The sequence below is a fragment of the Phacochoerus africanus genome, chromosome 5 (assembly GCF_016906955.1).
Source record: "Phacochoerus africanus isolate WHEZ1 chromosome 5, ROS_Pafr_v1, whole genome shotgun sequence".
NCBI classification, from domain to species: Eukaryota; Metazoa; Chordata; class Mammalia; order Artiodactyla; family Suidae; genus Phacochoerus; species Phacochoerus africanus.
The window spans coordinates 89817446-89842182 of NC_062548.1; the positions used below are offsets into that span (position 1 = coordinate 89817446).

A 24737-nucleotide genomic window follows, 5' to 3' on the forward strand; every position below is an offset into this window, starting at 1 on the left:
TTTCTGTTACATGTAAAACATGGTATAAACCTCTCAATGACTGCCTCCCAGTAAGTAGCCCCAACTTACATATTTCATACTTTCATAGCAAAACATTTTCCCAACAGAATTAAGAGTGTTCTATCAGATTATGAAAAATTAATTCACAAGTTGCTAACAAATGTTCCTTACAGTGAAGACCCAATTAGTTGTGTCTGTTTGACCCATGCTGGCTTTTATTCAGAGACTGAATTTATGTGGTGAGACCTGTTCTTTTCTAGAGATATGACTGGTGATTGAATAATGTTAAGTATACATGGCTAAAATCCCAAAACCTGACAAATTGGATTATTGCTAGTAGATTTAAATTCCACTTGAGAGGATCTCACAGTTCCCAAGGGCCATCACAAACTGTAATCATAAATGTTATTTATTCATAACTAAATAAGACAAAATTAGTAAGTAGGGGGTTAGGAGGTCAGAGGTGGAAGGTTATTGGAAGGATAAATCTGTCAGCTATTAAGGTTAAATAATAGCATTCAAAAGCAGCGCTTTTTACTATAAAATGATTTGGCAACTTTCTAAGAGGAAGGTTTTGTTTTGTTTGGTAATTCTTACCAAATACAGAAACCCTAAAAATCATTTTACCATAGTATTATAGAGTGATAGTCCTCAAAAATTCACTTATTTCAACTTCCTTTCAAACCCAACTCCTGATGGAAATTTTATAATCATAAAAAAAAAATAGTAAAAAAGACAAAACTAATGAAAGCTACTTAAATGGAATACGTTATTGAAACTAAGTAGATTCTGCCTGATACCAGCTGTTGGCTTTTCATTTTTTCTAAAAATCACATTTCAGATTTCAAACATGAAAATAAACCATTCTCAAAGTACCCAGGTGCTCTTTAAAAATAAAATATTGCTGGAGTGAAAATAAAATAAGGGAGGCCTCAGTAGTCTGGGACAAGCTTGTAATAAGCAACTAAACCCTCTCCAGGTTTCTAGAAATTCTGAAGAATAGGGACCAGCCTGAAAACACAAATACCACAGGAGGATTCAATTAAACATACTCTAGGTTCTATAGAATAATATGACTCCATTGGGTAATATAAATGCTTTGACAGCTGGGTAAAAAAAAAAGAAAAGAAAAGAAAAAAGGGAAAAGAAAAAAAGAAAGAAAAATAGGACAATCTGTTCTTCAGCCACTCATAGATAGCTTTAGAAGCGAAGAGATTCTTGACTCTAATTATGTCTACCACAAGCCCCATGCAAACTGAGTATTTTAATGACAAATAAATCTTAGGCTGTTTGTCTGACAACATATACTTGGGTCATATAAGAAACTACTCAAGGGATTTTTATCAAATGTTTGTTTTGAACATTTTCCCCCCATGGCCACGGTTACTTTAGACCCATCTCTTTCACTGTATTTTGTCAAAAGACCACAGCTTTATACTTCCTTTCTTAAAAAGTCAATTTTCTGATAGCCATTTGAATGATCTAACACGATTCTGATTATGGATAATCTGTGGATTTCTGAGTGGCTTAATGCTCTCCTGAGGTGGAAAAGCAATAAAATAACTTAGGTAGAACAGCTATCTAAAATATGGCAAGATAATAATAAGCCATTATTTGTATAGCAAATAATTGCACAGACACTCTCCCTTGGAGTCCCATTTTCTGTGTAGTCATGGATACACCCTGAGCCAGCCATGGCCCTTGATAGTTCCTTGATGAACAGAGACACTGGCCTTTAGATATATTTCTCTGTGAAGAGTTAAATTTGTTCAGGTATCAAACAGATAAACCTGACCACTTGAACAGTGTGTGCTGACCATTTGAATAATGCACAGCAAAGCTAAATTCATCTTTAACAGGCAGGTCCAGATTAGTGTCAGGCCTTTAGGCCCCAGCTTCCTCCTCTGTACACTGCAGACAGTAATAGGTCCTACCTCACAGCATTGCTGTGAAGATTAATTTAAGCCTCGTGCACAGTAAGGCTCAAAAATCATGTCCTATTTCAAGATTAAAAAGCCACACAAAGATAAATAGCATTACTTAGTTGTAGGAAGTTTTGCTTTGTTGGTTTTCAAGAATATTCTCAGCTCATTAACACCTGTATGAGGCCACCATCACCCTGATTCCAAAACCAGACAAGGATATCACAAAAAGAGAAAATTACAGGTCAATATCACTGGTGAACATAGATGCAAAAATCCTCAACAAAATATTACCAAAACAAATAAAAATACATATTGAAAGGATTGGAGTTCCTTGGCTCAGCAGAAATGAATCTGACCAGGATCCATGAGGATGCATCCCTGGCCTCACTCAGTGGGTTAAGGATCTGGCATTGCCATGAGCTGCGGTGCAAGTCGCAGATGGGGCTTGGATCCTGCACTGCTGTGGCTGTGGTATAGACCAGTGGCTACAGCCCTGACTCGACACCTAGGCTGGGAATCTCCATATGCTGCAGGTGCAGCCCCCCCCCCCCCCCAAAAAAGATCGTACACCATGATCAAGTAGGATTTACTCCAGGAATGCAAGGATTTTTCAATATTCTCAAATTAATCAGTGTGATATACCACATTAACATATTGAAAAAGAAAAACCATATGATCATCCAATAGAGGCAGAAAAAACTTTTGACAAAATTCAACATCCATTTGATGAAAACTCTCCAGAAAGTGGGCATAGAGGGAACCTACCTTAACATAATAAAAGCTGTATATGATAAACCCACAGCTAACATCATTCCCAAAGGTGGAAAACTGAAAACATTTCCACTAAGATCGGGAACAAGACAAGGATGTCCTCTTTCACCACTGTTATTCAACATGGCTTTGGAAGTCCTAGCCATGGCAATCAAAGAGAATGAAATGAATACTAATTGGAAAATAAGATGTAAGACTATCAGTGTTTGCAGATGACATGATACTATATACTTGGAAAACCCCAAGACACTACCAGAAGACTGTTAGAGCTCATCGATGAATTTGGCAAAGTTGCAGGACACAAAATTAATACACAGAAATTGATTGCATTTCTATATACTAACAATGACAGGTTTTTTGTTTTTTTGTCTTTTTTTTTTTTTTTTTTGCTTTTTAGGGCCACACCCATGGCATATGGAAGTTCCCAGGCTAGAGTTTAAATCTGAGCTGTAGCCGCCACCCTACACCACAGCCGCAGCAATGCCAGATCCAAGCCACATCTGTGACCTATAGCACAGCTCTTGGCGATGCTAGATCCTTAATCCACTGAGCAAGGCTAGGGATCGATCCTGGGTCCTCAAGGATCCTAGTCAGATTTGCTTCTGCTGCATCATGACAGTAACTCCACAATGAAAGATCAGAAAGAGAAAGCAGAGACACCATCCCATTTACCATTGCATCAAAAAGAATAAAATACCTAGGAATAAACTTACCAAAAGAGATAAAAGACCTGTACTCTGAAAACTGTAAGATGCTGATGAAAGAAATCAAAAATGGAAATATATACCATGCTCTTGGATTAGAAGACTCAATATTGTCAAAATGACTATACTACCCAAGGCAATCTACAGATTCACTGCAATCCCTATCAAACTACCAAGAGCATTCTTTACAGAACTAAAACAAAATATTTTAAAATTTGTGTGGAAACACAAAAGACCCTTAACAGCCAAAACAATATTGAAAAAGAAAATGGAAATGGAGGGATCAGGCTGTCTATCTTCAGACAATATAACAAAGCTACAATTATCAAAACAACATGATATGGCACAAAAACAGACATATAGATCAATAGAAAAGGATAAAAAGCCCAGAAATAAACCCAAGAACCTATGGTCAACTAATCTATGACAAAGGAGGCAAGAACATGCAGTCTTCAATAAGTGGTGCTGGGAAAACTGGACAGCTACATGTAAAAGAATGAAATTAGAACACTCCCCAACACCATACACAAAAATAAACTCAAAATGGATTAAAGACCTAAATAGAAGGCCAAATATTATAAAACTCCTAGAGGAAAACATAGGCAGAATGCTCTTTGATGTAAATCACAGTGTTTGATCCACCTCATAGAATAATGAGAGTAAAAACAAAAATAAACCCGCAGAACCTAATTAAACTCAAAAGCTTTTGCAAAACAAAGGAAACCATTAAACAAAAAGGCAACCCACAGAATGGGAGAAAATCTTTGCAAAGGATGCAACAAAAGCCTAATCTCCAAAATCTCATACAACTCAACAAAAAAACAAACAACCCAATTGAAAAATGGTCAGAAGAACTAAATAGACATTCTTTAAAGAAGACATAAGAATGGGAAACAGGCACATGAAAAAAATGCTCAACATCACTAATTATTAGAAAAATGCAAATTAAAACTATAATGAGGTACCACCTCACACTGGTCAGAATGGCCATCATTAAAAGTCTACAAATAACAAATGTGGGAGGATGAGGAGAAAAGGGAACACTCCTACACTGTTGGTGGGAATGTAAATTGGTACAACCACTATGGAAAACAGTATGGTGGTACCTCAGACAACTAAATATAGAATTACCATACAATCTAGAAATCCCACTCCTGGGCATATATCCAGACAAAATATTCATTCAAAAAGATACATGTACCCCTATGTTCATGGCAGCACTATTTCCAAGAGCCAAGACATGGAAACAACCAAAATGTCTGCTGACAGATGAATGGCTTAAGAAGTTGTGGTACAGGAGTTACCATTGGTGCAGCAGAAATGAATCTGACTAGTATCCATGAGGATGCAGGTTCAATCCCAGACCTTGCTCAGTGGGTTAAGGATTTGGTTTTGCCGTGAGCCATGGTGTAGTTCACAGACATGGCTTGGATTCTGCATTGCTGTGGCTGTAACATAGGGCAGCAGCTGCAGCTCCAATTCATCTCCTGCCCTGGGAACTTCCATATGCTACAGGTGCACCCCTAAAAAGCAAAGAAATTTAAAAATTATAAAAAAGAAGTTGTGGAGTTCCCGTCGTGGCGCAGTGGTTAACAAATCCGACTAGGAACCATGAGGTTGCGGGTTCAGTCCCTGCCCTTGCTCAGTGGGTTAACGATTCGGCGTTGCCGTGAGCTGTGGTGTAGGTTGCAGACGCGGCTCAGATCCTGCGTTGCTGTGGCTCTGGCGTAGGCTGGCAGCTACAGCTCCGATTCAACCCCTAGCCTGGGAACCTCCATATGCCACGGGAGCGGCCCAAGAAATAGCAACAACAACAACAACAATAACAACAACAACAAAAGACAAAAAAAATAAATAAATAAAATAAAAAATTAAAAAATAAAAAAAATAAAAAAGAAGTTGTGATAACATATATATGGTGGAATACTACTTACCCATGAAAAAAACAAAATAATGTCTTTGCAGAAACATGGATGGAACTAGAGATTCTCATATTAAGTGAGGTAAGTCAGAAGAGAAAGACAAATACCATATGATATTATTTATATGTGGAATGTAAAATATGGTACAGATGATCCCATCTACAAAACAGAAGCAGATCACAGACGTAGAGAACAGACTTGTGGTTGCCAGGGGAGAGAGGGAGGAAGGGGGTTGGATGGGGAGTTTGGGGTTGATGGATACAACTGTAATATTTGGAATGGATGGACAATGGGCTCCTAATGTACTGCAAAGGGAACTGTGTGTGATTGGGTCAATTTGCTATACAATAGAAATTGAAGAAATATTGTAAATCTACCATATTTTAATTAAAAAAATTTAAGTGTGTGTTTCTCCCTTCAGTAATCTACTTCTCCAGTTTTCTTGAGGAAGTTCAAAATAGAAGCTATAAACACACTGAGATTCTTTATCTAGAAATTATCAGAGTTCCCGTCATAGTGCAGTGGAAACAAATCCAACTAGGAACCATGAGGTTGTGGGTTTGATCCCTGGCCTCACTAAGTAGGTTAAGGATCGGATCTTGCTGTGAGCTGTGGTGTAGGTCACAGATGCAGCTCAGATGTGGCATTGCTGTGGCTGTGGCATAGGCTGGCAGCTACAGCTCTGATTTGACCCCTAGCCTGGGACCCTCCATATGCCACGAGTGAGGCCCTAAAAAGACAAAAGACAAAAAAAAAGAAAGAAAAAGAAAAGAAAAAAGAAAGAAAGAAATTATCTATTATAGGGAAATTAGGATAGACCCATATTTTTGTTGGTTTGAAATGTAAACAATTTGGGGACCCTTTTTAAGAAAAAGAATATGAAATTATGAATACAAAATTAGGTACAGGATCTTAGATATTTGAAATACAAAATTGAATATAAGGCTGTACAAGTACTATAGAAAACTCTCTACTTTCAGTAACTTCAGGTAAATCCACCTCTGATAGCAGTTTTAACATCAGAAGCATCATTTATTAGTTTCATTTTTAATGATTACAGCCTGAGAAAAAATAATTTGTGCTGAAAAATGGGCAACATGGTACTCACAGTACAGGTAGGCTGCTTTGTATAATATTATGAAAGCAGAACTCTTATTACTCAAGCAATTTTACATGTATAAAGAGCCTAAGATATCCTACAGCAAGTGTCTTTTATAATGGTAAGAATTCTTATATGAAATGAATAAGGTTATTTTCAAAAATTAGATTCTTGTGACATGCTTTGTTTCGAACAGTAACTATAACTACTTTTATGTTTTCTCATTTAGTCACTGTGAGACAGAACTTTGTAGGAACTTACCAGATCTCAGATATACCATAATTCTTAAGTAGAAGACATTAGCCTTGATCATAAAATGATTCTTCTTGTTAAAGGAAACAGTTTTATCACCTAACATTCTTTTCTTCACAACACTCTTGGAAATTAAAATTAGCATACATCAAAAGAGGTCTATGATAATAAACCTAGCATCTGTTATTATAGCTAACCTGTAATTTCTGCCTAATCCTATATATTTAATGACATACAAACTTTAAATGTTTCATAAATCAAAATAACTGCTCGACTTGACAGCAGCCACTGTCTCTACTTCGTTATTTTTTTATTCACTCTTCAACTTGCTTCAGTCTGGTTTCCACTCCCACAACTTCCACTTAACTACTCTCTTCAAGGTCAAATATGACCTCTGTTACTAAATCCAGCTGATATTTTTCAATTAGAGACAAATATACTCAAAACTCACTTATATACACCATGTAGCCCAGATTCTTCGTGTGGCAAATAAGGGCCTCAAGACCCAACTCCACCTTATCTGTCCAGCCTCAACCCCTTCCCTTCTCTCTCCTTGATCTCTGGACTCCATTTATACCATGCTGTTTACAGCTCCCCTGGAGGCTCTCTAAGTCTTCCTGAAGGGCCATTTCCTCCCTCGTCAGTGAATAACTTGACTTATCCTCCGGGACTTGCCTTAAATGCTCCTCCTGGGAAGCAAGCCTTCCTTGACTTCCCAAGGTGGGGTTAACTACCTCTTCCTTGTGCTCTCCGTGCTGCCCCATCACATTGCATTAAAAATGCCTTCTTAGGTGTTTGATAACCCTCCAGACTGTAATATCCTTAGGGGCATGGTGGTAAACCCAACGCTTAGTACATAGCATGTATTCTACAAGTAGTTGTAGTAAAACTGAGGGGCCAATAACATTTTTTAAAGCAAACAATCTGTAAAATAAATAACACACATCCACACACACAAACCATCCAGATGATTTTTACATAGATATAAGCTGAGTTTTATTTTTTAGTCATGAGATTCAATTATAACAATCAAATGTACTCAAGAATTTCAAATAAAAAGCAATACTAGTTAATCAGCACATAATCACCTAATTAAATCAAATCACCAAATTAAACACTGGTATCTTTGTGTGGCAGTGAAACCAAGAATTTAATTCATTCTACTGCCCATTAATGGTTTGACTATTAGGTTGTTTATATTTCACAGAATTTACTGATTTAACAAGCTACTTGAAGAGCATACAGTCACTGGCTTTATAATGATTTTATAATTTAGGAGCAGTCTATTAATCAGTTTCAAATATGTGACTAAGAACTCTCTCATATGAACATTATTTCCACAAATTGGAAGCTAGTCAGACCTAATGCATTACCACTTATAAATAATAGAAATACACATTCACTTTCATTTGCAAAGGAATTTTGAGTTTGGATGTATCTTAAACATTCCATGTGTTTTACAATTTCATTGTTGCCCAATGAAACAGTGAATCAAAAGAGTAAGACATAAATCCTCACTCTTACAAATCTGCACTTTAAGAAATTTAGTTGGAGGAGTTCCTTTTGTGGCTTATCGGTAATGAATCCTAATGAGGATACAGATTCAATTCCTGGCCTTACTCAGTGAGTTAAGGATCTGGCATTGCCATGAGCTGTGGTGTAGGTTGCAGACATGGCTTGGATCCCAAGTTAGTGTGGCTATGGCATAGGCTGACAAATGTAGCTTCGATTTGACCCCTAGCCCAGGAACTTCCATATGCCATGGATGAGGCCCTAAAAAAAAAGAAAGAAATTTAGTTGGAAAGACTAAAACATACACAAATTAATTCCACAGTATTGCCCAGATCCAATAAGAAAGCCATTTCACCTTAGAAATCTATACATAGAACTTCCATATGACCCCACAATCCCACTCTTGGGCATCTATCCAGACAAAACTCTACTTAAAAGAGACACGTGCACCTCCATGTTCATTGCAGCACTATTCACAATAGCCAGGATATGGAAACAACCCAAATATCCATCAACAGATGATTGGATTCAGAAGATGTGGTATATATACACAATGGAATACTACTCAGCCATAAAAAAGAATGACATCATGCCATTTGCAGCAACATGGATGGAACTAGAGAATCTCATACTGAGTGAAATGAGTCAGAAAAAGACAAATACCATATGATATCACTTATAACTGGAATCTAATATCCAGCACAAATGAACATCTCCACAGAAAAGAAAATCATGGACTTGGAAAATAGACTTGTGGCTGCCTGATGGGAGAGGGAGGGAGTGGGAGGGATAGGGAGCTTTGGGTTATCAGACACAACTTAGAATAGATTTACAAGGAGATCCTGCTGAATAGCATTGAGAACTATGTCTAGATACTCATATTGCAACAGAACAAAGAGTGGGGGAAAAAATGTATACATGTAAGGATAACTTGATCCCCTTGCTGTACAGTGGGAAAAAATAAATAAAGAAAAAAAAAGAAAGCCATCTCTGTGGGTTTTTCAACATTCTAAAGAAAATGGTAGCAAAACAGAAAGCTAAGAGTCACCAAAAAAAAGCTGATAAGCATTTGTTAAAGCCAATCACTCCTGACCAGAGGGTGATGATATTTGTGGGTATGTTATGAGTTTCTTCAACTAAACCAGAGCTTCCAAAAGAAAAACTATTCATTCAACAATTAATCCAACACATTTTTGTTGAGAACTTATTCCATACCAAGCACTAACACAGAGGCAAACAGGCAGAAGACAGCCCCTACCCTTGTGGAGCTTAGACTCAAAAGTAATGAATGTTTGACAGTAGCTTATTACTGGGGGGTGGGGGTGTTCTGAATCTCTTAACTCTTACCCCAATAATATGCCTTTAAATTTTCACTCTGTTATTATAAACCACTTCTCAGACCTGGATAGCTATCTTACAAGTATATAGTATGTGTCTCAAAAAAGACCTTTGATTCTTTCAGAAAGGACTAAGCATTATCTGTCTCCCCTTACAAATTAGGATGGGCCGAAGCTGGGTGTTCCTCCTTGTCCGCCAACACCTAGCCCAGGACCTAGAACACAGCAGATACTCAAAAAGGAATAAAGGGCTTAATATTATACAGGATAAAAATCCAGAAAATAGGATTCTAGACCCAGCTATGCCATTATTAAATGTGTGTTGTCTGTGCATCTATGTGAGTCTCTATATCTATGTGTCTGTCTGTTTTTAGGTAAATTTCTTCAGATAAATTTCTGCATAACAGAGGAGTGGTAATAAACCTATGTAGTTCCGAAGTATAATCGTAAAAAGAACATGAATGGCCAAGGAGGTCAAAGAATTAAAGATATAATGGTGGTTTAATGAACTTTGATAAATATTAGAATATGAGAATAAGAAGAACCTGAAAAAGGATCCTCAAGCTGAAAGATAGAACACAGGAATCAGTTCCTTTTACACAAGCCTGATATATTGTATTTCATTTAAACTAATTCTTAACATGTTCAATTCTAGTTTCAAGGCTATTTATAGGAAAAGGAGTAAGAATAAGAAGGAACAGGGTACCCTTATTTTCTGTAACCTGGTTGTTACCTATCCCATATGTAAATGCAATGATTTTGCTTTAAGAAATCTGGCTTTCCTCAGCAGCTGGTAGAAAAATAAATGAGGGGGGCTAAAAGATGAACGGAAAGACACACAGCAGATGGTATGGGGAAGATGAGGAGGGTAGTAATAATTAGGCATACCAATAAGAGCAAGTATGCAGCAAGATTAGCAGAAACTTTCAAGGAAAATCCAAAAGGAAGTCTACAATTAGCAAATGTTCAAAGGTTCTTCACTCTGTAGTGGAAGTTCAAAACCCTATCTTCATTACCAACCAACAGATCATCCTTGCAGACTAAAGTATAATTTGATGTACATATGCCATGTTCTCCATTGAAATTTAGATGTCTGAATTTGGTGAACTGGTAGGGTGGGTCTGCTGGAAGGTGACTTGTACCAGGAAATTGAAGAGCCTCCTACAGAAAACCCAAGCTTGATTCATTAACAAGGACATAGTTGTTAGGGAGGAAAAGAAGAGGATAGTAGCATGCCCTGTGGATAGTATTGCCACTCAGATTTGTCCCTATGGCCAAAGCTTCAACTATAAGCAATGAGATCCTGCTGTGTAGCACAGGAAACTATATCTAATCACTTGTGATTGAAAATGATGGAGGAAAATATGAAAAAAGAATGTGTGTGTGTGTATATATATATATATAACTGGGTCACTTTGCTGCACATAGAAATTGACAGACCATTGTAAACCAACTATAAAAAAATTTTTAAATATATAGATTCCTCAGGAAAGGCGTGGATCAGGCGATAGACTGAAGGAAATGTTGCTGCTATTGATTATGCAAATATTGATGTCCAATGCAATGCCACTTTGGTGTTTCTGTGGTGAAATATAGCTTGAGGAGGGACAAAAGACATTTTCCTCATCTTTGCATTGGTCTAGGCCAGTTCCTCATCTTTTGCATTTGTCTGGAGCCTCCAGAACACAGTTCACTTTGAAATCTCAAGGGCTTCAGCCCAACTTTAGGAGGTACAGTCCCCTAGAGACTATGCCCCTAAGAGAATTATGCCATTTTATAGGCTCAGCACCACCTGGCTATGAGCAGAAGTGAGAAGAATGCATTCATGAGCCATGTAAGACCCCCTCGAGCCTCCTTGCCTAGAAGGAGAGAATTTGAAATGAAAGTCCTATAGCAATAAAGATACAAAGGACAGAAAAGACATTATTATTTTCAATGTGAGCCAGTTGTGGCCTGAATTAACTTCAGTAACAAAGAAACTAGGAGGCCAGACCTGCCCTGTAGCAAAGAGATCTAGACTAATCCTTCTCTCTTGAAACACTGAATTTCCCTGGGCCTCCATTTCTTCATTTTTCTTTAATAAACATATTTGTAGAACCAGCTAAAGCCACTTTGCTGAGTGTTGAGGATGTCAAGATTAATATGACCTGGCCCTTCGAGATTTTGATTCAGAAGGGACAGACACACAGATATGGGGAAATTACAAACAGAAGGTCAATGTAATAAAAAGGGAAACACATGTGGTGCTGTTGCAGCATACACAGGTATTTAGCCCAATCTTTATGTGTCATAAAATGGAAGGGATCATTTTCCCATCAAAGTCAGATTTTTGTTATTGTTGTTGTTAAGTCATACAATGTCTCTAAGCATTCTTTTTTTTTTTAACTGAAAAATGAGAATACACCTCCAGATGTTATAAAAAATTGAGGTAATGTATTTTTAAAAATGCTTAGCACATTTTCTGGAACTTAGCATATATATAAAATTTGGCAGTTAGTGTTATTTTACATCTATATGCAGTCCTCCTCAAGATCTTTCTGATCCATCAGCTTTTTCAAAAAAATAAGATATCTGAAAAAATTCTGTGTATGGTATTATCTTAATTGGGGGTTTAAAAAAAAAAAAGACAGATTTTCAATCAACTTAACTGGAGCATGATTATTATCCAGAAAATTATGGTAGTCCAATTCAGTAATGACCAGAACCTAAAGTTAGAGATTGTTCATAGAGAAAATCAAAGATAAGCTTTACAAAATATTACATAATATGAAGGTATGTTTAAAGTATAAATGTTGAGAAAGAATTAAAATATACAAAATCTTATACTTTTCTATAATGTACATGTTTCAAAATAATGATACTGTCTACATTTGCCTATATACTTAGAATAAATATGTAGGAAAGAGAGAGTGCTTGGGCATATAAAAAAATCTGGAACAAAATACAACCAAATGTTAACAGTGGTTGTCTCTTAGAGTGATAATATTTAATTCATTTTCACTATGGTTGATTTTTTTTTTAATCTTTTTGTCTTTTCTTGGGCCGCTCCCACGGCATATGGAGGTTCCCAGGCTTGGGGTCTGATTGGAGCTGTAGCCACCCGCCTACACCAGAACAATAGCAACACGGGATCCGAGCGGCATCTGCAACCTACACCACAGCTCACAGCAACGCCGGATCTTTAACCACTGAGCAAGGCCAGGGATCGAACCCACAACCTCATGGTTCCTACTCAGATTTGTTAGCCACTGCACCACAACAGGAATTCCACTATGGATGATTTTAATTTACATCTCTATATTTTTCTAGTTTTGTAAAATGTCTGCACTGAGCAAATATTACTTTTAAAATAATAAAAATACAAATGGTATTGTCAAAAAGAGTCATTAGAAGAAGGAAGCCACAGAATGTTTAGAAACAATAAATTCATTTTTAAATGCTAGCAAACTACTGAAAATAAGCTTCTAATACAGACTGTCATTTTAAAACTTATTGTCATATTCCTTTAATATACTTCTACAGAAGAAAAATAAGTACTATTTTGTCTAAAATATAGCTGATTCACGCTTTTTTTTTTTTTTTGGTCTCTTGTCTTTTATAGGGCTGCACCCATGGCATATGGAGGTTCCCAGGCTAGAAGTCTAATCAGAGCCACAGCTGCTGGCCTACACCACAGCCACAGCAACGCCAGATCCAAGCTACGTCTGCGACCTACACCACCGCTCATGGCAACACTGGATCCTTAACCCACTGAGCAAGGCCAGGGATAGAACCCACAACCTCATAATTCCTAGTCAGATTCATTTCTGCTGTGCCATGACGGGGACTCCCATGCATTACTTTTAAATTGCTAATTATTAGTTAACTCCAGCCCAGAATTTCTGAAAGCGTTTGAAAGAAGATTAAGTGATAGAACTCTGTGTACACAGAACAACCTCATTTCCTTCATTGATTAGAAAATTCCTTGGAGAGAAGAGAAAATACCTCCTTAATATAGCAAAACTTATATCCAAACTAAATCTTCACAATACACAAAGAAGGTAGAAAATAACCAGTTATTCATAGATTTTGCCAGGTAATTTAAACAAACTATCTGGAGATTCAACACTAAGAGTAGACTTTAATTTTATGGATCTGAATGTGATCAATTGAACCTTGAGACATTTTGCATCATATTTGTTATTTAACAACTTTTCTCTAAGCCAAATATTCAATAAACAGATGAGGATGACAACAAAGATGACACCATGTAGTTACTTTACTGTCCACTCCACAAACATCAGATGAGTCTCTACCAAGTGCAAGGCTATCCTCATTTCCTCAGCCATACAAAGATAAGACTACCAATTTCAGTTCCCAGATGGGTGGAAGCTGGGCATGGGCTAGGGACAGTGTCTTGGGACCAAGGTTTGCCAAGCATAATGTTAAGTAGAAATAATACAAAAGGTAATCTCTAGTAGAAACAACAAAATCAAAGTCAGACTGACCAAGTGAATTGGCAGTCCAAAGCAGGGTATAGGCTGAGAGGAGGACTCCTAGTAGGAGGTAGCAGGAAGAAATCAAAACAGAGGATTCCTAGGATGATAGGTGGACAAATTTCCTGAGGCAGAGTACATTCTACATAAAGCTTCGTAGAACATGTTCTGCAATGTGGCCTAGAAGGGAGGTGGACAAACACAGTCCCTGCCTTGGAGAAGATCATAGCCTGGCAGAAGAGAGAGATAAGATTCATTTCATTCTGCATACTTACTTGTCAGCTCCACCCAACAGCTCCCTAAGCCTTGAAACATGCCTCAGTCAAATTCTCCATTTGTTTTGTATGAATGGATGATGAAAATGAAGATTGAGTCAGAGAGACAAAGGAGGCTGTAGATAAAGACATAGGGCAGGGAAGTGGAATGCCCCAAAGACAAGGACTCAAGTTAAGAGACCATGTTCTAGTCCTTGGCTCTACCACTGACAAGGGTTAACTGGAACAAGTCATCTAAACTGTAAGTTTCACAAGGGAATTGGAGCAGATGGCTGCTAAGATCCCTTTTTTTCTTTTTCCTTTCCTCCATAAAGTGAATTCATATTTCTTAAATCAGATTGGAAAGTCCTTTCTGATCCTGCCATTCTTCCAACTGTATTGAACAAATTCAAGTGTTTTATAACTCTTGGCCTTTTTAAAAATTAACTGCAATTGAAGCATCTGTTTGAACAGAGTTATTAAAAAAAAAAAAAAACACTTAAATCTAAGCAATATCCTTGCTATATCTCCCTTGTGGATACGTAAACTTTTAACCTCTTACCTTGAATAGAGTTTCCACATTTGCCCTATTTAATTAACGGTAAAAGTCAGATATGTCACTCCTTATATTTTTTCCATTAGCAGCATACTGTAAATTCCAAGTAGAAAGGGTTTTTTTTTTTCCTTTCCACATTCTACAGTGAGAAAGAAGTTAATGCTAGTTTATCAAATAATTTATGCCTTAAAATTCCTCCAAGAGCAGAGAGAAAATAATAATATCCATTCCATTTTAGGCTTTGGTCTCAGCAATTCCATTGGTATAGGATGTGACATACTAAGGAAAAAAATCCTAAATCATTTTTAGTAATGCTATTACACATTTTTTAAATTCTACAGTCAACATATACAATGTCTTTGATTTTGTTTGAACTTCTCCCTAAAAAATTAATTTAAATATTTTCAAAGAGATTTTAAAACCTGTTTCATTATCTATAATTAGTATCAAGATACAAGGTTAAGTATTCACAAAAGGACAGGGGAGGAGGATTTTTTATTTTATTAAACATCCACAAAGTGAAGGAAAAAATAATTCAAGTAAGGTAAAACAAAATTGGAAAGTAGAACACAGAAAATTTGAAAAGTCAACAAAATATTATGGAAAGATTCCAAACTGGCAAAAGTGGGAGTGTGATGATCCATTTCATTAAATTGCATATTAAAATAAAATTACTAATTTTCAAGGGATATTACTTCTAATTTCATGCTCCACAATGCAATCATCCTAAACCCCATCGGCCTTGATTACCTAAATGAAGTTTCCGGAAAAGCTAATTTTGAAAAAAATAGAGGAACTTGTTGCAGAAAACCAAAGAAAGCTTCACATCTCTGTCTGCATCTGAAGTTGCTCTGTAAGATCTGATAACTTATTAGAAAGCATTTTTTTTTTTTTTGCAAGGCAGTAGATTTACATCATACACTTTATCTCTCCAAGGAAATTCTAATTACTGTTTCCAATCATTTTTGATTTATTTGCTTTTTTATTCATCCAAGGTATTCTCTGCTCTATGATGAAATCAAGCCTTCAATAAAATTCCAAAAATTTCAGAACAATTTACAAGCTCCAGATGACAGTTTTCTCATGTCCATTTGGCATTCAGGAGGGGAGTTTGACCGAATATATTCTGAAGAAGAATACATCTGGCACTCACTAAAACAAAGAACTCACCAATGACATACTTCAGGCAAATTAATATCACATAAATGCAAATTTACCAATATTCTTTGAGGCCAAATCTGCAATCCAACTAATCTCCATGTATTTCAATGAGTCCTTTTCTAAAGCACAGGCCACCCGTCACATGGGTTAATGTTTGGGGGTGTTTTAGCAATCAATTTAATAAATACACATTACTTTCTGCATAGAGGTTTATAATGGGGGGTGTGTGTGTGTGTGCACGCACGTGTGCCCATGCACAGTACAAAAGGCAGCATGTGCTAAAAGGCCACTTAAATTCATCTTTTCTGTTGGCCTGATGCTGACTCCAATTCAATGACAAAAGATAAGATAAAAAATCAAAGAATTTTGGAGTTTCCATTGTGGCTCAGCATAAACGAATCTGACTAGCATCCATGAGGATGCAGGTACAATACCTGGCCTTGCTCAATGGGTTAAGAATCCACTGTTGCCTTGAGCTGTGGTGTAGGTCTCAGACAGATGCCACATCAGATCCCACATGGCTGTGGCTATGGCATAGGCCAGCAGCTACAGCTCCAATTCGATCTCTAGCCTGGGAACCTCCATATGCTGCGAGTACAGCCCTAAAAAGACAAAAAGAAAAAGAAAAAAAAAGAAAAGAAAAAAGAAAAAAAATCTAAAAAGATAAATTAGAAGCTATTTCTTCCAAGGACTTGCCTTAATAATGGGAAGTATATCAGAAATCATATAGGTATTCACAAGAGTATTTTCTTGGATAATAATGGTAAACTTAGCTATTCAAAAATATTGAATTTTTAAGCATCAGTATGTAAGCAGTCCAAGAAAATAAATAATTTAACCAACAGTATTCTTGCAAGTCTATGTTGAAGGGGTTATTGGTTCTCAGTGATCAAATTTTATCATATCAATAAGAAATCTAGTATTGGGGTTCCCGTCGTGGCTCAGTGGCTAACGAATCCGACTAGGAATCATGGGCTTGTGGGTTCGATCCCTGGCCTTGCTTAGTGGGTTAAGGATCCAGCATTGCCATGAGCTGTGGTGTAGGTTGCAGACGCGGCTAGGATCCCTCATTGCTGTGGCTGTGGTATGGGCTGGCAGCTACAGCTCCCATTCAGCCCCTAGCCTGGGAACCTCCATATGCCGTAGGAGTGGCCCAAGAAAATGGCAAAAAGACAAAAAAAAAATCTAATATTTAAAAAGTAAACTTTTTCTATGAAAGGAAAAGTCTTACACAGAAAACCTGGCCCCAGCATTGGCTTTTCTATCAACAGTTTCAATAAGGACATATACTTTCACAGACCAACTGGACCCAAATACTGCCTGGCTTGGCTACATGGCTAGAAATTGAAGGCTGATTCTGCAATTCATGTCTCAGTCTCTAGAACACCAGGGACACCCAAGGCTGGGTATAGTTGACCCACACTTTAACCAGCCACTCTTAGAACAGAGCCACATTGATAAGACATCTTTGATTCAGATACATACTCAAAAGCAGATGGAAATTTAAAAGCCCAATGAGTGGTCATCTACATCTATGAATCTCTTCTGAAATTATGATTTTTCTCCACCAAACAGATCTTAAAATCTATAAAATTACATAACAGTTTAGCAAGGTGATTATCTGATTTAAGTCACTGTGATCAATAATAACAACAGCAGCAATAACTCTGTGTAAAGAACTGTACTAAGGTCTTTATATGCATTTAAATAGTCATTAATACTGTATGAGATAGGAATGATCATTATCCCCATTTCACTTGTGAAGAAACTGAGGCACAAAAAGGTTAGGTAACTTTCCCAAGTTCATATAGTCAGTGAGTGTCACAGCAGGACTTGAACCCTCATTGGGGGTTATCTTAGGGTATGTCTATCATTTCTGACCCAATCATTGTATCTATAGATGTGATGTTGCTTGGCAGAGCCTGGGCTATATGCTCACCCAAAATGTCAGAGGAAAAAGAAATTCCATACAAATCATGTGGACTGGAAGTGCTCAAGACCAAATCATGGTGTCTGGATTTGAGGACAGTAAGAATAAAAAAGCAAATGATATAGCAGTCCCCAATAATCCATGGTTTTGCTTCCCACAGTTTCCGTTGCTCAGGGTCAGCCATGGTCTGAAAATATTATATAGAAAATTCCAGAACAGAACAACTCATAAGTTTTAAATTGCTGGACCATTCTGAGTATCGTGATGAAATTTTGAGCCATCCTGCTCCATCCCACCAGGGATCCCCAATCATTGACATCATCTGCCTATATCTAATCATAGACATCACATGGCTCAACAATCCAGGATCATCAGAAGCAGAGATCCTCCTTTGACTTAGTGTTAGAAGGTCAATAGTAACCTAATGCTAAGTTACAGTGCTTTTCATCATTCACCTCACTTCATCTCATCATTTGGGCTTTTTATCAGCTTACATCATCACAAGAAGAAGAGTGAGTATACTACAATAAGGTATTTTGAGAGAGAGAGAGAGAACACTCAAATAACTTTTATTACAGTATATTGTTATAATTGTTCTATTTTATTATTAGTTATTATTGTTCACCTCTTACAGTGCCTAATTTATAAAATTAAACTTTATCATAGGTATAGGAAAAAACATAATAGGGATTATCTTGTGACACAGGGGTTAAGGATCCAGCATTGTCATTGCAGCAGCATGGGTTGCTGCTATGGAAGGGGTTCGATCCTGGTCCAGGAACTTCTGCATGCCATAGGCATGGCCAAAAACAAACAAACAAACAACAACAACAAAGAACCTGTAAATATAGGGTTCAGGACTATCCACAGTTTCATCATCTGCTGGGAGCTTTAAAACATACACCCATGGGTTAGAGGGGACTACTGTATAAACAAAATAAAAGCTCAGAGTGGATGCCCCAGGTCCTAGCTTGCCTTGTAGCTCACAGAGGCAAACCTAAATCTGGAAGTCTTCACAGCCCATGTAAAATAGACTGTCTTCCAGTCAGAGGAACCTGGAGTCGTGGGCCCAGTACTCTTTGTATCCTCAGACTCATTAGCACACAGAAACTTAAACCACTAGAGAAGACAATGATTCTGCCACATCACCAGCCTCAATAGCCAAATTCTGGACTTTGATATTTTTGAACTGGCACTGGGCCATTTCTCCTTATTTTGTGGACTTAGGAGTTTCTCCTTTGTGTACACTTGGGGGCATTCTATGGGTAAGACTGGTCAAGGCCTACCACTATAAGGGAATAGATGATGAACAAGCAAAAGCAATGTGAAAAATACAGGTAAGAACAATGTGTTAACAACAGGTAAGTACAATAAAATAGCTACAAATAAGTGTTACGTAGGTCAGTGTTGGTGCAGAACTGACTCAAAGAAGTTAAGCAACTGCCATGGTTACCCAGCTAGAGTATGGCAAAAATCCAGGCAAGAACTCCTGGGTCCTGTCCTATTTTCTTTCTACCATCCCTTTTGTCTATACCTTTAAGTTTGTCTGGGACTGAGGGCTCTCCCAGGACACAGAATTTTCTGTGAAAAACTGGAAAAGTCCTGGGCAAGCTGGGGTGAGTTGATCACCCTGCTATTACTTCCTACGTAATTTTTCCGTCTTTACTGCCTTCTTTCTGAACTCATTTTTTTCACAGATTTCACTTCCCAGTTGCCTACACACAAGTGAATTTTTTTTTTTTTTTTTTGCTCTTTAGGGCTGTACCCTCAGCATATGGAAGTTCCCAGGCTAGGGTCAAACCAGAGCTGATTGCAGCAATACTGGATCCAAGCCGCGCTTGTGATCTGCACCACAGCTCACAGCAATGCGGGATCCTTAACCCACTGAGTGAGGCCAAGGATCGAACCCACATCCTCATGGATCCTAGTCAGGATCTTTAACAATTAAGCCAGGAAGGGAACTCCCAATAAATATCTTAATTGAGTTTTAACCGCAAGACTTATGGCTCTATGACTCAATTAATTAAAGACATTTGTGGCTCCTAAAGACTTCTAATTAATTTCAGGGATTTTTTTTTAAAAAAGGGAAATAGTAAAAAAAAAAATTATAATCTTAATTTTTCTTTGTGATACATATAGTATAATAGTTGGCAAACTGAGGAATAGAGGGATCCCTTATAAAAATTGGTCACTGGTTATTTTTCAAATCACATGGAGAGAAGCCAGGATTGCCTCCCTGAGGCAGGGACTATTCAAGGGAGAATTCAAGTCTTAAATCTTTGAAAAGCACACACAAACACACACAGAAAGGTAAAATGATGGAGAGAGACCCAGAAACTGATCCAGATAGAACACTTACTTGCTCAACAACAGAAAGCCGCAATCTCTCCCAACAGTTTTTCCCAAGAAACAGCCAAGGCCTACCACTCTGGAGAGCAGGACACAGATAGAACACATCACAAGGTCCAGATTCCCAGAGTAGGAAGCAGTGAGACATTTTCTGCTCCAAGTTACTGAACACCTGACTCAACTGGTTTGAGCCATAAGGAAATATATTACCTTAAAAACTGGACTGCAGAGGCAGACAGACAGAGTTCACATTTGGCTGATTTGGAAGCTCAACAATCACGGCCACATTTTGAGTTTTATGGTCCCTAAGCACTCTTGCTTTTATGGGCCCTTCCTCCATTAAAAAAAGAAATTATGTTGTACAACTGCAGTGGTATAAGGACAAATGTAATCCAGTCAGGGTGATATTTATTTTTTCCTTCTGATTTTAAAAATTAAAACATTGTGGAGAACCCCTAAAAGTAACATGATTTCTAGGGTCAGTCAGCCCTCTGAATAATCCATCCATCAAGATTCAGATTCTCTCCATGCAGCTGGCCATGCATGGCATGGATCTCCTTTATGCTCAGGCTGGCTTACCTCTGCACTGTAATATGGCTGCCAATGACAATTGAAGCCAAGGACGCCACTGTTCTCTCCACTGTGAACTTGCGAAGATTTTCCCCTAGGAAAGAAATCCTTCCTTGCAGTTCTGATTGGTTGACGTGGAACAATGGGCACCCCTAAAACAACAGCCAGAAAATGTGATTGCTGATTTCATTACCTTAGACTGGTCGAAAGATACTCTACTGTAAGGAATACCTAAATAACCCTGGGTTATGCTAGGATGGAGGAATGGTCTACTACAGCTTCTCACACTATATGTTCTAATATCAAAGAAAAATCATTCACATGTATTTGATATTTGCCATGAGTTTCTCATTCAATCCCCAAAATCTTAAGACGAAGACTGTGTTTTCCTCCCCATTTCACAGAAGCAGGAACAAGATTTGCCCAAGCTAAGATTTTGTACATAGTACATTAAAAGGATAAAAGATAAAGCAAAAAATTAATGTTAGACTTAATCAAAATTAAAAATGTTTGCTATTGGGAGTTCCCATGATGGCTCAGCGGTAACAAACCCAATTAGTATCCATGAGGACATGGGTTCAATCCTGGCCTTGCTCAGTGGGTTAAGGATCCAGCATTGCCGTGAGCTGTGGTGTAGGTTGCAGACGTGGCTTGGATCTGTGTTGCTGTGGCTGTGGTGTAGGCTGGCGGCCACAGCTCTGATTTGACCCCTAGCCTGGGCACCTCCATATGCCATGGGTGTGGCCCTAAAAAGTAAAATAAATAAATAAATATTTTAAAATGTTTGCTATCAAAAGACAGCATTAAGAAAATAAAAAGGCAAAGCAAAGACTGGGTGAAAATACTAAAATATATGTATGACAAAGAACTTGCTGGAAGACTGTATTAAAAAAATTTTTACAGCTAATAAGGCAAAAACAAAAATAAATGGATTAAATATTTGAATAGGCTCTTCAAAAAAGAAGACATAGTGACAGATAATAAATACATAAAAATGTGCAGTATCATTAGATATCAGAGAAATATAAAATAAAACCACAATGAGATGCCGCTTACACACATGTCATAATGGCTAACATTATGAATTAATGACAGCATCAAATAGAATTTCACATATTACTGGTAGGAATGTAAAATGATACAGTCGCTTTGGGAAACATTTTGGCACTTTCCTATAAAGTTAAACACACACCCACCATATGACCCAGAGGTTCCATTCCTAAAAGTATTTACCTAAAAGAAAGGAAAACATAGGTCCACACAAAAATTTCTACATGAATGTCAATGACAGCTTTTTCTGTAAACAATCCAAATATCCATCAACAGGTGAACAGATAAACAAATCAGGGTATACCTACACAATGGAATACTACTCAGCAATAAAAAGAAATGACTTTCTCTTACACTGAACAACAAAAATCTCAAAACCATGCTGAGTGAAGGAATCCAGACACACAAAAAAAGTACATACTCTCAGATACCATTTAGATGAATTTCTGCTGAGAAATGGCTGCAGGGGTGTGAGGGTATAAGCAAGGAGATGGATTAGGAGGTTGTTATAATCCATGTGGAAGATGGTAGTGGCTCAGACCAGCATGGTCACAAAAGAAGTGATGAGAAGTGGTCCAATTCTGGATATAGTTTGAAGATAGAACCAACAGAGTTTTCTAAAGAATCGAATGGAGGGTGTGTGGAGGGAAAAGAGAGAGAGAGAAATCAAGAATGACTCTGAGATCTGAGTAAACAGAAAGATGAATTGCAATTCACTGAGATGATGAAGCAGGTGGGCACAGCAGGTTGGGAGAGAGGGTGAGAATCAGCAGAACTGCTCAGTTTAAAATGTCCGTAAAGATAAAGATAACAAGTCAGTAGATGGATATACAGGAAGAGTTCCAGGCTAGAGAAAGAAATTTGAGAATTTTAACCCATTTTTTTTTTCTAGGGAAAGGGCTGAAGATACAATTCTTCATAGAAAGAATTCAAAAAGAAGTAGAAGGAAATGTCCAGACAGATCTTTTTACTACACAAAAGCAAAGATACAATATTTTAAAGTTTGGAGGTTATTAATGACTGGCATTTGAATTTGGGTACCAAATTTCTTCAATATTAGCAAAACCCCACCCACTAAGTAAGGTTCAGGGTTGTGAAGCTCCTTTGATCTTGTCCAATATTGTGTGGCCTGCAAACAACCTGGCAAGGTCTGGGCAACCCACTGCATACCCCAAAGGAGAGAAGCTTCCACCTGACAGCATCTGTCTTGTACACTATAAGGTCTTTCTCCCTAAGGTCAGTGGGGAAGGGCAAGGAGCTGTTCATCTCCTTCCCACCCTCTGCCTCCTATGAGGTCAGAGTTGATACCTTTGGTTTGCATATTATGTCATTCATGAAAGTGTATCTGCTTCAGAAGGCATAACTGCCCTGGAGGCAAACTATTAATCTGACTTTAGAGTTGGAGCTTTCAGAGATAACCACAATCTGTGTGGTATGATTTGAAGAAGCCAGAAAAAATATTTTCTTTTACTCTTTCCAGATTCCTGAAATTCCACCATTAGTAATGAAAGGTGAGAGTGAAATGTCCAACTTTCAATGACCAGTGTTGGGGACTCCCACAGTGAACCAGTGGAGGGAAGAGAAGTAGTAGATGAGAAAAGAGGCTCCTAAAAAAGAGGTATTTGAGAGACCCAAAACAACCCAACTTCAGTTTTCTAAGTCTGACTTCTACTTGGCCCATTCCCAACACCTGACACATAGTAAGTCACAATATTTGTTGAATGAATGAATGATCTTTTTTCTACCTCTGAGAAGCAGACCCTCCCCTACTCCCCCCCCCAAACCCAAAGAAGTATCTTAAAGAAAAACCGAAAGAATCAGTTCTACGAATGGGGTTAATTTACTCTTAGGATCACTTAGTGGGGGGGGGGGAGCGATTTCTCAGGACCCTCACAGGGCACGAGAAATCGCCCAGGAGGCTAGAGGATCACCAAGGCTGATTCAAACCCCGGACATCACATGCCAAACGTGCCATCTTCTGCCTGAAGTTCTAGCTTGTCTGAGAACTAAGGGTGAGGGGCCGGCAGGTGAGCGAGGGCGGGTGGAGGGCCCTCGGACGAGGGGGCGCGGACCCTGCTGCGCGGCACGCTCTCAGCGGGGTTTGCAGCGCTCAGCTCAGCCCTTGCGCCTCCCTCAACTCTCTCCTTCTCCCTCCCCTTTTCCTCCCTTTCTCTTCCTTCTCCTCCCCTTTCCCTCCCTTTCTCCTCCTCCTGCCTCCGCGGCCGCTGCCAGACCTCGCCAGTTCAGACCCACGGGGCTGCCCTCCCCTGCTCTCTCCCCTCGCTGCCCGGGCCCGGAGCGCAGCACGGCCGCGCAGGTAGGAGCCCCTAATGGGGGTCACGCCAGCGCGCTAAGTGCCCGCCGGGCTGCGCGCCGAGGAGTAAGTGGGGTGACCTGAGGGGTGCAGTGGACCTGAGAACTGCTCCCCCGTTGTGCAGGATCTCTCAGGCAAAGAGGGAGGTGGAGGTGTGCGGTCTCGGAATGCGATGTGTCAACATGTGCGAATACCGGGTGACATCTGTTTGGATGGGCATGTGTGTGCGTGCAGACAATCAGACGACAGGGCTTTGCCCATAAACAGGTTTTGAAAGTTTTAGGGGGCCAATGTGTAAGGTTTAAGCCGCACCTGGATTCCACCGGAGCTGGTTAGAAGCTGGAGCTCTGAGCAGCTCCCCAGGGATGGCCGCCAGTTAACATACTGTTAAGAAGGGGACCTCGCCTCCCTGGGGCCACCCTGTAACCGGTACTTAGGGCCACGGTGTGGTCCCCCAGTTCCGGCCCTAGGCAGACCCAATCCTGAAGGTAGCATTTTAGGGACAGAGGGATTGATAAGGTACAAGGGAATGAGTCGCTTTGGGCTGCTCTTCTAC

The 24737-nt window shown here is 38.6% G+C and overlaps 1 protein-coding gene and 1 long non-coding RNA gene across 2 annotated transcripts in view; one reads left to right on the forward strand and one right to left on the reverse strand.

Moving 5' to 3' along the window:
• The window catches only part of LOC125128052 (uncharacterized), a 361128-nt gene that overhangs the window by 167885 nt on the left and 168506 nt on the right, over window positions 1-24737 (reverse strand). The gene's annotated exons all lie outside the window — the stretch shown is intronic.
• The window catches only part of EFEMP1 (EGF containing fibulin extracellular matrix protein 1), a 63975-nt gene continuing 63300 nt past the window's right edge, over window positions 24063-24737 (forward strand). Inside the window, exon 1 of the mRNA XM_047782042.1 lies at window positions 24063-24184. The gene's annotated coding sequence lies outside the window, so the exon portion shown is untranslated. The remainder of the gene's footprint in view (window positions 24185-24737) is intronic.